At 43.8% G+C, this 13,407-nt stretch overlaps 2 long non-coding RNA genes across 5 annotated transcripts in view; one reads left to right on the top strand and one right to left on the bottom strand.

Annotated features, from left to right (window-relative positions):
* LOC144935831 (uncharacterized) overlaps positions 1–13,407 on the top strand; it is a 67,064-nt gene that overhangs the window by 41,802 nt on the left and 11,855 nt on the right. The window lies entirely within an intron of this gene.
* Positions 1–13,407, bottom strand: part of LOC144935830 (uncharacterized) — a 38,110-nt gene that overhangs the window by 20,858 nt on the left and 3,845 nt on the right. For 3 of the 4 annotated variants that reach the window (XR_013637353.1, XR_013637351.1, XR_013637352.1), the window contains exons 3-4: positions 2,781–2,925; positions 2,037–2,192 (exon numbers count right to left, since the gene is read on the bottom strand). This is a non-coding gene — a long non-coding RNA (uncharacterized LOC144935830). The remainder of the gene's footprint in view (positions 1–2,036; positions 2,193–2,780; positions 2,926–13,407) is intronic. The other variant, XR_013637354.1, reaches the window with a different exon arrangement.

Genomic DNA, 13,407 nt, shown 5'->3' with positions numbered 1-13,407 from the left:
ACAGCGCATTCGCCATAGACTGGACGATGAGTCTAGTCCACGTGGATGTGTTTAGTATTCACTGGTCCACATTGATGGCTACAGTCTGCACTGACAGGTAGTCTTCAATAGTTGTCACAGTTTTCACACAGATGAGTAAGAGCAGAGACTTGCAGGTAGCAATCAAGCCATTGCATGGGAGAGCATTCTTTTTCATGGTCAGTTCCATCAAAAAGCATTACCTTCTTATGGAAGGACATATCTTTATCCAACAGACATGTGTGATCGTCCATAATAGAGGTTTTTTGGGTTAGATTGCGTACATGTATTTAAATATATTTATATTATGGTTGATATTAGTCGCGAAAGCCTTCGTGTTAAAATATGTGATTATATTTACATGGGGGGGAATCTATTGTAAACAATCTTTCTTAAGGCTCAGAGCGTATGACCAAATCAACCTCTGAAGCTAGGCAGGACTGAGCCTGAATAGTGCTAGAAAGACCAGCGACCAGGTTGTTAAAGGCTGCCAGGCTATGTGATGGGCAGCATATGGCAGTACAGCAACATCAATTGTTGGACTATGATTATGGTCGCATGTCCGTGCTGCCCACTTTCACAAACCTACACTGACCAACGTGGTAGAGTATGGTCAGAACCCACAAAAGGCATAGGGATGCCCTCATCCAACGGCAGATTCATAAATGGGCTACACAAATAAATAGCTCAGTAGGTAGAGCAGAAAGGCTGCTAACCTCTCAGTCATAAGATCACGAGTTCAAATAGTCGCACTGGCCCATCGTCACCACGCGTGGCAATAAAATTTGCGGCAATTTGTGTGGCGTTAACACCGGTTTGTCCTCTGGCCAGACTAGTGCATTGTAGAAACGTGAAATTTTTCACAAAAGTTCCAGGACAGCTGGATATGAACCACATAAAAAGACTAAATGCAGCATGTTGTACACTGGTGACTCCTGAATATAGTATTCATTAAAACAAATCTAATGCTGGCGATTTTTTAATTTTAATGGGGGTTGAGCTATGACATCACCACATATGGTAACTATGCTCATAATTAGTTTCATGATCACATTTGAAAACACGCACACACTAACAACCTACTTTCTGTACTTTCTTTATAAATGTAGCCCCATGCGATATGCCAAGTACCCCCTCCACAGCACTGACTGGATTATGGGCGTAGCCCACTCCGGTGCTGCAAGCCAGTGTTACTGAAACTAGAAGGAACCCTGTTGAATAGCTAATGCATTCGGCATTAGGCATTCCTTTGCAACTGTACCTGCCCACCTTGCATTGCATTTGCTGCAACGTTTGCAGCAAATTCTGCCAGTCAGGCTGCAAAAACCAGCTCATTCACTCATGACTTTCCCCCCTTGTGACGTTTATTGCATGGATAGACGTTTAACTTTAAAAAAATACCGGTATTAATCACACCTGACGGCTAAGAACACTTCACAACAGAAAGTAGCAAGGAGTTAATACAGGAAACATTCATCATTGTACAACATTGCCAAGTGGTGAAATGTGTGTCACTGCTTGTCTGTTTAGCTTGGCAATTCATTGTGGGTAATGTTTTTTTCCTCCAATCTCTTAATACACGAACAAGTATTTACTTAACAAAGCCTCACTGAGTATCGGTGATCTTTTTCGGGAGGGTCCTGCTAGGTTTTGCAATTGAGGCGATGTTGCCGTGTGTTTTCCCAATTCACTCATTCGCAGGTAATATTTTAAACGTCCACTTTTGGACAATAACGCCGGGGGACACACACACGAAAATCTTAGCATCTACGTTTTATGGTTGAGAAACTCATATTATGAACCATGCACCATAAACATCATGAACATCCATCACTTTTGCATCTGCTTTTCAATGTTTAACGATGGCCTAATTTTGTCAAGGTTTTGGACTTCATGCTGCAGTCAACATTTGAGCAACCATGGCCATGCCCCACATTGTACGCTTGCACACTCGATGCCGCCATACCCTGTTGAGAGGGTTTAAATAAAGATGCGTCTAAGATAGAGTGAAACATTACCTCCCATGTGGGAAGAAACCCTCTCCAACAGTGTTCAGAGACTCACTGTGCGCTCAATTAGGGCAGCCCAAGCTCTTGATTCCACAGTCGATCTCCGGCAGGTGGAGTGTCTCTGAAATCAGTCGGTAGAATCCCAGCAATAGAATGGGCTTTGCTCTGCAACAACGACAAAGATCCTCTCATATAGTGGTAAATGCACTGGTGGGGCAAGGGCTGTTAGCGAACACCTATTAAGGTCGACACAGCATTCGAGGGGGTGGGTGGGTGGCCAGCACCACGCCAGACCACCTTTGGCTCTCCAGTGCTCATGTTTATACTCTGCACCAGGTACTCATTTAAGGCCGAGTCGACCTCGAGCAGGACTAGAACCAGTAAAAAAAAATCGCCACTATTATTGGTTGCGAGTGGGAATCGAACTCGGGCAACTTGAATTTAAGCGCAGTCCACTAACCACTCCACTCATATCAATTGAGAAAGAACTGATGCTTGAATTAAATCGTGCCCCCTGAATTGCGACAATTTGGGGTCACGAATTGAGTCGCATTGCAACACACAAAGACACACAGTATCATAAGCATTTACTTTCAAGAGCAATATAAAATGAATTTGAGCCCTGAGGCTACCAACATAGTATTGGGCATCTGCTTGTCTCTGGTGAAATTCGAAAATAACAATCACTTAACTGGCTCCGCGCGCGCACGATAGCGCAGTGGTATCCCGTGAACGTTTTTTTGCAGCACTCACCCTTTCGCAGGAGGCTTCTGCTGAGATGTAACAGCAAATCATATAATCTCATCCCGTTTGCACCTTTAGCTCGTGTTCTGCTCGCTGCGCCGCGGTGGGTGGGCCATCCGAGGTGGGATTTCATCACGTTGGCTGTTTTCGTCACCTGTGAGGATACAAAAGAGATTTGCATGCACGTGACTTGTTTTGTATAATAAATGGCAAAGAAATACTAAATGCAAGAGCAACAATTATGGTGCACATGTGTTCAGATGTCTGTCAATCATCAATGTGAACAAACATCATTATGGATATGGCAGTGCAATTAGCTGAATTGTAATGGTTGTTTAAAACATAAATCCTGTTTTGTTAAAGCAGGGAAGTATCACGAAGTCTCAAGACTCATTTTAAAGAGAGTCTTGTATCCGTGATGCTTGGTCAATTCCTTTTCAAGGAGCAGCATCTTGCGTTCCCGGAGAAAATTCATGCACACACACACACACACGAGGACAATTCATCTCCTTTGCAATTCGATGAATTATCCCAATTCGAGTCCAACATTTGATTCAAGTGTCGCTTCATTGTTTTTTTGTATACTTTTGGTAAAGTGTTGCATCTCGAGTGACTGCAGAAGTTGTACGCAACAATCACAAACAACATACACTGTACGAATAAAAAACAATTGATGCTTATGCACATGATTCCACGCACGCGCTGCGAGCAGGCGAGTGGATTTTAATCGACGAATCACTGCGTTGTTACACGTCTAGTCTACGTTGTTTTAACATTTCCTACGTGAAGAAAGCTGGAACCAAACCCCGTCAAACCCCTTGCACACAGCCTCAGTGGTGAGCGGCGAGCGAAACCACCACGATATCCCGGCAGTGATTTTCTGCAGGAAGGAATAGCCACAAGACAATTGCCTCATGCGGGCAGCCCTGCCCAATTACTTGAACATTTCCTTCGAGCTGTGGTGTCTACAATGCGCCTGCGTGTTTTGAAAACATGAGGCAGCTGGCTCTGCTGCATCAATGTCTATAAACACCGCCGTTGTATCAGGCAGTGTTCTCAGTTCCGTTGGCGTTTTGTCAAACTGTCTGGTTGACACGAGTTCAAATGCTGCCAAGCAAGCTTCCTGGCATTTCTTATTAGTTTTTTTTTACAGGCGGTTTTTTTCGAGAGGAAATATAGTAAAATACTGTGGGGTCAACACATTTGTGTTTCGGTGTAGGCCAAAAACACGAATTCTACGAGTATAAATGTCAGGTTGGTGTCACAATTTATGAACACACTTCCAATCAAAACAGCTTGCAGTTCTAACGTACACAATTGCCTGCAGTTGGAATAATTTACTTCATATTAAAGTATGTTTGTGAATGCACAATAGACTACAATTCTATACTATTATAATACAACAGTGAAGTGATTAGCGCCAGAGGTGGGACAAAGTCATTGTTATGCAAGTCCAAGTCGAGTCGCAAGTCATCAAATTCATGACTCGAGTCTGACTCGAGTCCACATCTCATAGGTGGGACAAAGTCATTGTTATGCAAGTCCAAGTCGAGTCGCAAGTCATCAAATTCATGACTCGAGTCTGACTCGAGTCCAAGTCACATGACTCGAGTCCACACCTCTGATTAGCGCACTGCACAATGAAAGTTCGATATCCGGCCATGACCACCGGAGTAGCAAGTGATATCTGAACCTGTTATGACCGCCCCTTCATCTTACCATAGTGATTAGCAAAGGTGAAGTATGGTGACACAAACCTCTATGATCGAAAGGTGTGGGGAGGCTTTTCATTCAACAGTGGACTGATAAAGAGCTGTAAAGAATGATATTGTTGTTATAAAACAAGGGTTGCCAGGAACGAATCAAGCCACGTTTAGTTTAACGCGACCAATATTAGCCATAATAAAGGTTGTTTTAGCTAGATCGTGTTAATTATAAATGTATCGTTAAACCCGCCACCACCTGACACAGCCAATTGGCAAGGTTTGTCACGAAAAAAAACGTGCCAATTAGTTACTACTTCAGCATACTGATGTGGTGGACAGTAAACGCACAACATTTACAATTCGAGTGCGACGTTTCGCTGGTAATTACAACCAGCTTCATCAGGCGACAGCCAGAATTGTGAATACATTCTCCTGTTTCGGCCTTAAAAAGGTAGAATAAAGGTGATGTTATCACCTGTGAAGCTCGCTGGACCGGCGCACAATCTCATCGCGCACACCTCCACGTGAAGCGACCACTCCCTGGGGTCCGGCTTCTCATGACTTAAGCCAGTCTCCAACCACACTGTGCCCACTAGGTGCCGGAGCCACCAGACTTACCCAATGTGCTACCCTCATTAAGGGGCCATTGCCTGTTCACCATCGCGCCGCGGTGACGTTGTCATGACGGACCACCACCGCGTGACCTGTGGAGGGCCAGACGGATCGCCCTCAACTCGAGGAGGGTGATGCTCCACCTCGCTTCCTCGGGCGACCGCACTCCCTGAATCACCTGATGATAACGGTGTGCTCCGCAGCCCTTCAGGGTGGCATCAGTTTCGATGGTCATCCGTTCCTGACAGAACCCTAGGAGAGAGACCCTGACTGTAAAGTCTCCTTCTTGCACCACCACACGGCAATCCATCTCTGCTGAGCAGGACAGGGGGCACGAACTGGCCCATGTTTCCCCACAGGGGCTCCCAGTGTTCCAGGAGACACCAATGTAATGCTTTCATTTCAAGGTGGGCCCACGGCGACAGCCGCCGCCATGTGTCCCAGCACCACGAGGAACGATCTGGTGGTGCTTGTAGCCCTACTTATCGTGCGATGCACCCATCTGTCCCTGGTTGATCTGGACCACTCGTCCCAGAACCACCTGAGGTGACCCCTGAGCTGTGCGGGTTGAACCGCAGCTGCGACATCTGGTTCGAGCGGCTATACTTCACTCTTTTTGGCGTCAGCTCTCAGCATCACCGACATTAGGCCACGACTGCTCGTTAATAAAACGTACATTTGGTAACCATGAGCTAAAAGAAAAGTATACGGCTTTGCCACGAAGGATAGATACAATTTACTTATTATCACATAGACGATAATGAAGATTCAAAGATTCGAATATACTACGACTGTAAAGACTCACATTTTTTATATAACTACAGGCAGTCCTTGACTTACGAATGGGTTACGTTCCAGAGACCCATTCGTAAGTGCGGATGTCCATAAGTCGGACGTTCGTATCTCGGGGACTGCCTGTACGCTGGAGCTCGAAATGGGCCCTGCACTGCCGAGAGGACCCAAAAATGGAACGGAGGATGATGAGCAGGAAGTCACGAGTGGGGAGTCGCCTGGAGACGAGATACTACCGAGGTAATAAACAAATCAATGCTTTACCCCTCAGCTTTATTATGGAATACAAAGAAATCCGTTTTGTTATATTATTACTGTGCCTTCATTACTACAGATCATCAAACTCACTATACTTTAAAACCGGTTTGCACCACAAATCCAGAATTTCAGCAGCTTTGGCTCACCCAGATGTTCACATTAGCCCTCCAATACGCTTCGCCACCTACAGTATTTATTATGACGATTACACAATTGGGAAACCCAAAATGATCAAGTTAGAGACACCGCTGTTAACAGTGATAACAGATGGCCCACTATATGAGTTTGTGAAAGGACGACTGGCTGTGGCAATGCACAGGCGTGGGGGAATTAACTAATTGCTCGGGCCCCAACACTAGAAGGCTTTGGAGCAATGTTTGGTAGAGGAATTCCTGCCAATGAAACACGCCCTACATTTGGGCGCGTTGCTTTGAAAAATGTCCAGTGCCGTGGTTAGATGGCGTCATCATGAGCAGACACACAGCAAGCACTGCATTGCACTACATTGCCGTGTAAGTGCCTATTTTAGGTGCGCGAGTGGTTAGCGATGAATTGGGTGGTGAGCGCACCACACTGCAATCCTATTCACCTGGGTTAATTCCTAAGCCACACACTGCACTATTGGTATTTGGTATAAGAAATCGTCTTGGGCCCCTCCAAGGTTGACTTAGCCTAAAGTGAGTTACCTGGTGCAAGTGGTGGGTCCATATCGGCAATGGACCTGGGGAAAGCAATTGTACAAGTACAGTTGCGGCCACACCATAACACATAACACACATGCATCTATCTACACATTAACACATTGGCATGTGTATGATTGGTGACAACTGTTTTACAATGGGTGAGAAGGCAGATGTTTATAACTCGAGTGAAGCTCATAGATCTATACAGCTCGTTTTTCAAGGGCAAATTGTCTGGGAGACAACGATGGCAGCAAAGTGTTACAATGGACAACTAACAGCACACCACTCACACTTTGTTGAACAACTCCCAACTTCAAGGTACTCATTCTGTTTTATGACACGCACAGAGAGGCAAGGGTTCTGAATCAACCCTTATGTTCGGTGCATGTGCTTTTGTTTTTCAAATTAATTCTGAAAGGATTTAACCATGCTTCTATGCAATAAAATGCGGATGTCTTGCAAATGTACTTTTTATACATTTTTAATCTTTACGTAAGAAAACTTCACTCAACGTCAGTCCTTTTTTCAAGAGCATTTATTAATATTACAATAAACTGCATGCAGTGAAGGTTTAAAAAAAACTTTGAGGAATGCACCCAACTATTTGTGATTAATGTTGGCTCAAGATCTGTAGTATGTATAGTGAAGAAGAGTGAGTGGAATAGAATGGGTTAGGATGGAGGAAGTTTGAACTACGGACCTACCATTGGGCAGAGATCTCGAGAGTTTTTTAGGGAAATTACTTTGTATTATTCGTGAATAAAACAATTACCTGGGATTTATCCAATATTTACTATTTGTACTGCCTACTCTATTTATGGATTCAGAACATAGCCAGAGTGAGAGTTAAAATCCCAGTTTGAGGTCGACTTTGCCCTTTATCCCCCATGGTCAATAAAATGAGTTGCCTTTGTGGGAAGTTAAGATTGCTCATCTTATGGACAGACTTACCCCACCATAGGAATGTGGAATTACCACCACTGGTCCAGGGCTGTAAACAAAAGATGAGCACTGCCATTAGCGTGTCTGAATGGAAACCCACTTTAACTTCAGACTTCCGGGTTTAGATCAGTATGCAATATTTGTGGTTTCACATTAGACATCTGTGATGCTGTCATAGTGTAATGGTTGGCGCACTGGAATATTAATCCATAAGTCACTTGTTAGATTCGATCTCCTGGCAAAGCAGTTGAAACAATGGTGCAGGTTGCTTAACCCCCCCACCCGTACCTCTGCGGGCTAAAGTGTGGGTACTCCAACCTCTGGCATTACTTCTGACCAGTGTGCAATAGTTGGCCAAACTACCCTCAAGAAGGCTGTCGAGTGGAGGTGCTTTCTCCAGCAGTGGAGTGCACACATAATTGCAGGGCCACGTGTTCTACATACTTGGCTACATGAAATGCGTGTCCTGAGAAGAACCGTCTTCTGGCCACCCTCATTGTAGAAAAATGATATCCAGCGTCCCGTACTGAACCCCTGTGTGACCACGTGCAGCACAGGCATAGAAATGCCTGTGAACGAACACACAGCCTCTTAAAGCAAATCTGGGATTTCCCAATGGTAGAGAAACTTCTGGCAGCTACGCAGGTGTGAATTCCAGAGGGAACCACCATAGCATACAAAGGGGGTGTGAAAGAAAACATACGGTATACACACAACAAAATAAAAATGTATATGAAAATAAAATGCAATTTGAATACACTTAAATTATTATTTTGTAAAACAAAGCATCAGATCAGCAAGAGATGCTTCATATACCCAAGTGACTCAACCAAATCAATGAATGTGAAATCCTGCTTGGTTCAAGACACAGACATTTACCTGCAATGCAGGTCTTGAATGATGCATCTCAAATACGCTTTGATACGGGCATATTTCCAAATAACCTCCAGATTAAAATTCTCTCCACCAATTATATTAACAGGCATGACTGCAAATGAGACTTTGCAGGTTGAAACTGCTAAAGAGTTTGCCCGGCTTAAAAAAATGCTGCTGGAAAATATTTGTGTGAAGGCTCGTATGCCGATGGGGATCAAATGTTAGTTTATTTAATATAATGCGGGGGGAGAATTGTGTTTGTATTTGTAACTCACAATTATCCACAATGGTACAAAGTTTCGTGCAATTCTTTAAAATTGTGTTACAGATGTCAAGAAACAAAGGAAATACTGTTTAATCCATTCAGATACTGCCAGAATGAGACAAACCGTTCCATGGCATGACCCAGAAGTAACATACTCGAGCTTAACTTAAGATCCTTCAAAGGTCTACTTTGGCACAACTGCTGGCCTGTTCCCTGGTAGACAGTGCAGACGAGTGAGTGGTTTGCAATGCGACAGTCGTGACTATTGCGTACTTGCAGCTGGGTGTTACAAAATGAAAGTGAAAAACTAAATTTTCATGAATGTATTTCTGTGCAGTCACTGGGGATCCAGCTGAGACTATTAAATTCTGTACACATTGAACCCTGAATCTCTGTGCTACCAGCTAAATGCCCTTTACAATGGCAATGCAGTGGGCCTCATGAGCCACCTAGCTACCTCTAAGAAACTAATTTATAATTGCTAATTAATGTAGGTATGTGTGTGTATCGACATCTGGCAACATCATCCATCCATTGGCCAGCTCTTCTCCGTGCTCTCATTTTCAAATAACATAGTCCTCTAATGTATGAATTATTAAAAACAAATACCAAAAACAAAATGGTTTGGTTTAATGTAGGTTTAGGAGTCAAAGGAACCCCCTCCCCTTGCCCCCCCCCCCCCCCCCCAATATACCTTGAAAATATTTCATATAATTTCAAAGCTACAGTCATATAAACCATTGCAGTCCATCACAGTGAATATGATACATGAGGGTTCTTCTGTTACTTTTAAACATTTTAATCCATCGTTCTTATTTTAAATGTGTTTGATTTACTTGTAGGCTACTCGACGTATGTTATTCCTATTATTTGTATTCACCGTCTTGCATTTTGGCACGAGGCTCTCGGCCCACCATGTCGTCTTCATTCTGCCAACCCGAGCTTGCCTGGCCCACAACAAACCAGAGGAGCTCTGGATTCGACTTCCCGTATCAACATCATTCTCTCCAGGGCCGCATGATGAGGAGAGAAAGATATACAAGACACTCTCCGGGTTTGAGGTCCTTCGCCAATAATTCAAGAATAATATGGCCAGATGTGTCAATAAGATGGAGGTTGCCATCAATCTTCAAGATGGAGATACTGTGTAGATGAAGCTCAGCCCTCATGAGTTGACAAGGCTCATTGGAGAGACAGAGATTGTTCTGTCCAGCATGCCCTTGCATCCATGTACCAATCTCTGGCTGCCGTGGTCCATCCGGCTGCTCTTCCTTCACGGCAATACTTCTACAGTAGGGGCGTCGGGAGGCCCTCAATCTTGCCTTCAGTTGGCCGACATTGGCTCACATGCCTGTGATGAAAGTCGAGTAATGGCTTGCCTTCCCAGCCATAACATCATCTTCTTCTCAAGTTCTTAGTGTGTTGAGAAAAATCATCTTTACGGACTGGAGGTGTATAAATAATTGATGGTTTCAACCTTCAACGTTCACAAAATTATCCTCTGGCCAGCCCAATGTGTAGATATATACAGTACATGTATGCATGAATATACAAGACACTCTCCTGGCTAGAGGCTCTTAGTCAAGAATTCAATAAGGAGAAGGCCACACATGCATACAAGAAGGCTTCCAGTTGCAAGTTGGAGATGCACAGATTACGCAGCCCACGAGCCATTTCCCACTGCAGAGACTCAGGGTGTTTCCGTTCGGCCTGCCATGTGCCACCATGAACTGTTTGCTGCCTTCCGTGGTCCTGTAAACTGCTGCTCATGGCGACACCTCGGAAGTAGGGATGTCTGGCTGCCCGTGTTTTGATTCCCCCACTACGCCAACTTGCCGTAGTGAAGCTTGAACGTTTGGAGCTTAGCCACTCACATGGGCCTAAGCTCCTGGTAAGGTCAAGGGGGAAGTTTCTAGACAAAGCGCGATCCAGCAAAGACCTCAATGGAGGAGCAGGTGGAAGATGACGGCAAGTCACAATGGTCGTGAAGGCGGAGGAAGGCTGCAGCAGAGAGAGGTCGCCAATCGCCATGGCCTCCATGCCATTGGACCCTGATCCCTCTCTGTCAAGAACCGCGTGGTGGCTGCCCATGCGTCAGTCTCCCCATGTTAAATTATGTCATGCGCAGGCATCCTCTTGAAAGGGAACAAAATTCCACGAACAGAACCCACCAGGATGATAATTATACTCGACCCCAGGTGATCGCCAATGATGATGATGACACCTACTGAACTTCCAGTCATTTTTCATTATCACCACTTACAAATGCTGATATGACGGCTCTTCCCATGAGCGCATGAGGGCCCTGAGAAACTTGGGTTTGGCGTACAAGGAACCACGTTTTTAACTGACCACCGATTTTGTGTATTTGGATCAAGCTCGCTCTTTGGTTTCTTCCCCCCTGCTCGGTTAGTTTTGGAAGATGCAAGGGTTTAAAATGTGTCTCTTTATTAATATAAGCTTAACTTAAGTTAATGGTTACTTCGAACTTTGATATATTGTTATATGCGAATCATATATTTATCAGAGTCGATTCGAATTTTATTTTAACAGCTTCGGATTAGTAGCTTGGTATGTAGGCTGTTGTGGTCGTTACATTTCCACGTACGAATGTTGATTTTTATTGAAAGCATTTGACCACAATACACAATTCTTATTGATCTTCATTGTACTATTTTGATACGCACTTGTGGTTATTTGTAATGCTCTAGTTTATAGGAAATAAGAGGAAACGAATAGGAAAGTAATGTAATGGAAAAAAAACTGGAGCGAAGGGTCAGGAGAAATGAGGACATGGAGGAAGAGGCTACACAAGTGCCTCAAAGCTACATGGAGTCGTTTGTTTTCAAAGAAGACAGGTAGAGTGGAGGGATTCAGAGTAGGGGTGGGCCCACATAAGTCACGTGATGTTAATCCCGATGTTACCATATGAGTATTGAGGGACGTCTTTTCGCCTTCATCTTGCATCGCATTGTCTAGCAAATCGGCTTGAGGCATGTCATGTTGAACCTTGTTACTGGTTTTGACGAAATATTTTATCAAGAAAACCTGTTTTTTTATGTAGGCATGTGCATATACTGTATACACATAAGTATCCCCTTAAACAAAATATACAGAAAATGAAAAACACACCCACACATACTTTAACTTGTGTATTAATACCTTGGCTGAAGTTCAAAACACATTATTTGGGCAGCTCAGACTTATAAATATATCACCTCCCTGGTGTTTGGGTGGGCAGAAAACCTGCATTAGGAGTGGCCAGTGGCTGTTGAGTTGGAACACAATTCCAGGCGCTGTAGTGAAATATCGGGAATGCACATTATCAGTAAATAAGAAGATTCGGAAACATCTGCACACACACATATATATCTAAAATATGTTCAAATTGCAACGCATTATTGAAACAGGTGCTGTGGTACACACCTGTAATACAGTGCGTTGGTGGATCATGTGTACTGGTAAAACTCCCAAACCTGCTAGTCTGTAGAGGAACCAGCAGATGGCAGTAGAGAAAGTATGTTTGTGAACCCATCTGTGCAGACCTTTCAGTGTTACCCCATTGTATGGTTCTCCGAGTACTCTGGTATTAATCCACATGCAAAACACTCTTTTAAATAGCAATTGGTCAAAAATCACAATTCCAGACTGTCATCTTGAAAGATAGGCTTGAGAGCCAGGCTTTGCTGAGTAAATAAATGGCATTTTTTAATCCTTTATATTAAGTTCGCGTGCTTGCTTGCTTGCTTGCGTGCTTGCTTGCTTGCTTAGGACCGTGCAAATCTTTCGGTCGTTTTTTAACCCACTTCCCGTGATCCAATCGAGCTGACATTTTCCACACAGACTCGTTGTGCCAGACAATTATTGTTCGTGAAAAAAAATTCCCAAAATTTTACACTTTTTAGGCAAAAAAAAAATATTTTACATATATTCAAATAGAACGCATTCATGGCTTTGGCTGAACGTCAGAGTGTAAGAGCCCAGAGCGTAACCCCTCCACAGGCCGTGGCTGAGTAGCGCAGTTGGTAGCGCCCTCGCTTCCCATGCCAAAGGTCGCGGGATCGATCCCCGCGTCCTCCACAGGCGAATATATTTTTAAATCCTTTATATTAAGTTCGCTTGCTTGCTTGATTGCGTGCTTGCTTTCTTGCTTACGACCGTGCAAATCTTTCGGTCGTTTTTTAACCCACTTCCCGTGATCCAATCGAGCTGACATTTTCCACACAGACTCGTTGTGCGTGACAATTAATTTTAGTGAAAATTTTTTTCCAAAATTTTACACTGTTTAGAGAATTTTTTTAAAATATTTAATTACCAATTGCTTAATGCTGGCAGACAATCATCTGACCCATAGGTGGCAGCCATCTCAAGCCAGAGGACGAGAGGACTCTAGCCGCCACGCATATAAATGATTTAGAGTGAAAAACTTTGTTTTTACGGGTTCATTTTTTATCATTGGAATAAAACCTTCGATGCTTCGTATTTCACAAGCACAAGCCATG

Source organism: Lampetra fluviatilis, chromosome 14 (assembly GCF_964198595.1).
Source record: "Lampetra fluviatilis chromosome 14, kcLamFluv1.1, whole genome shotgun sequence".
Taxonomy (NCBI): Eukaryota; Metazoa; Chordata; class Hyperoartia; order Petromyzontiformes; family Petromyzontidae; genus Lampetra; species Lampetra fluviatilis.
This window is presented reverse-complemented; position numbering and strand designations above follow the sequence as displayed.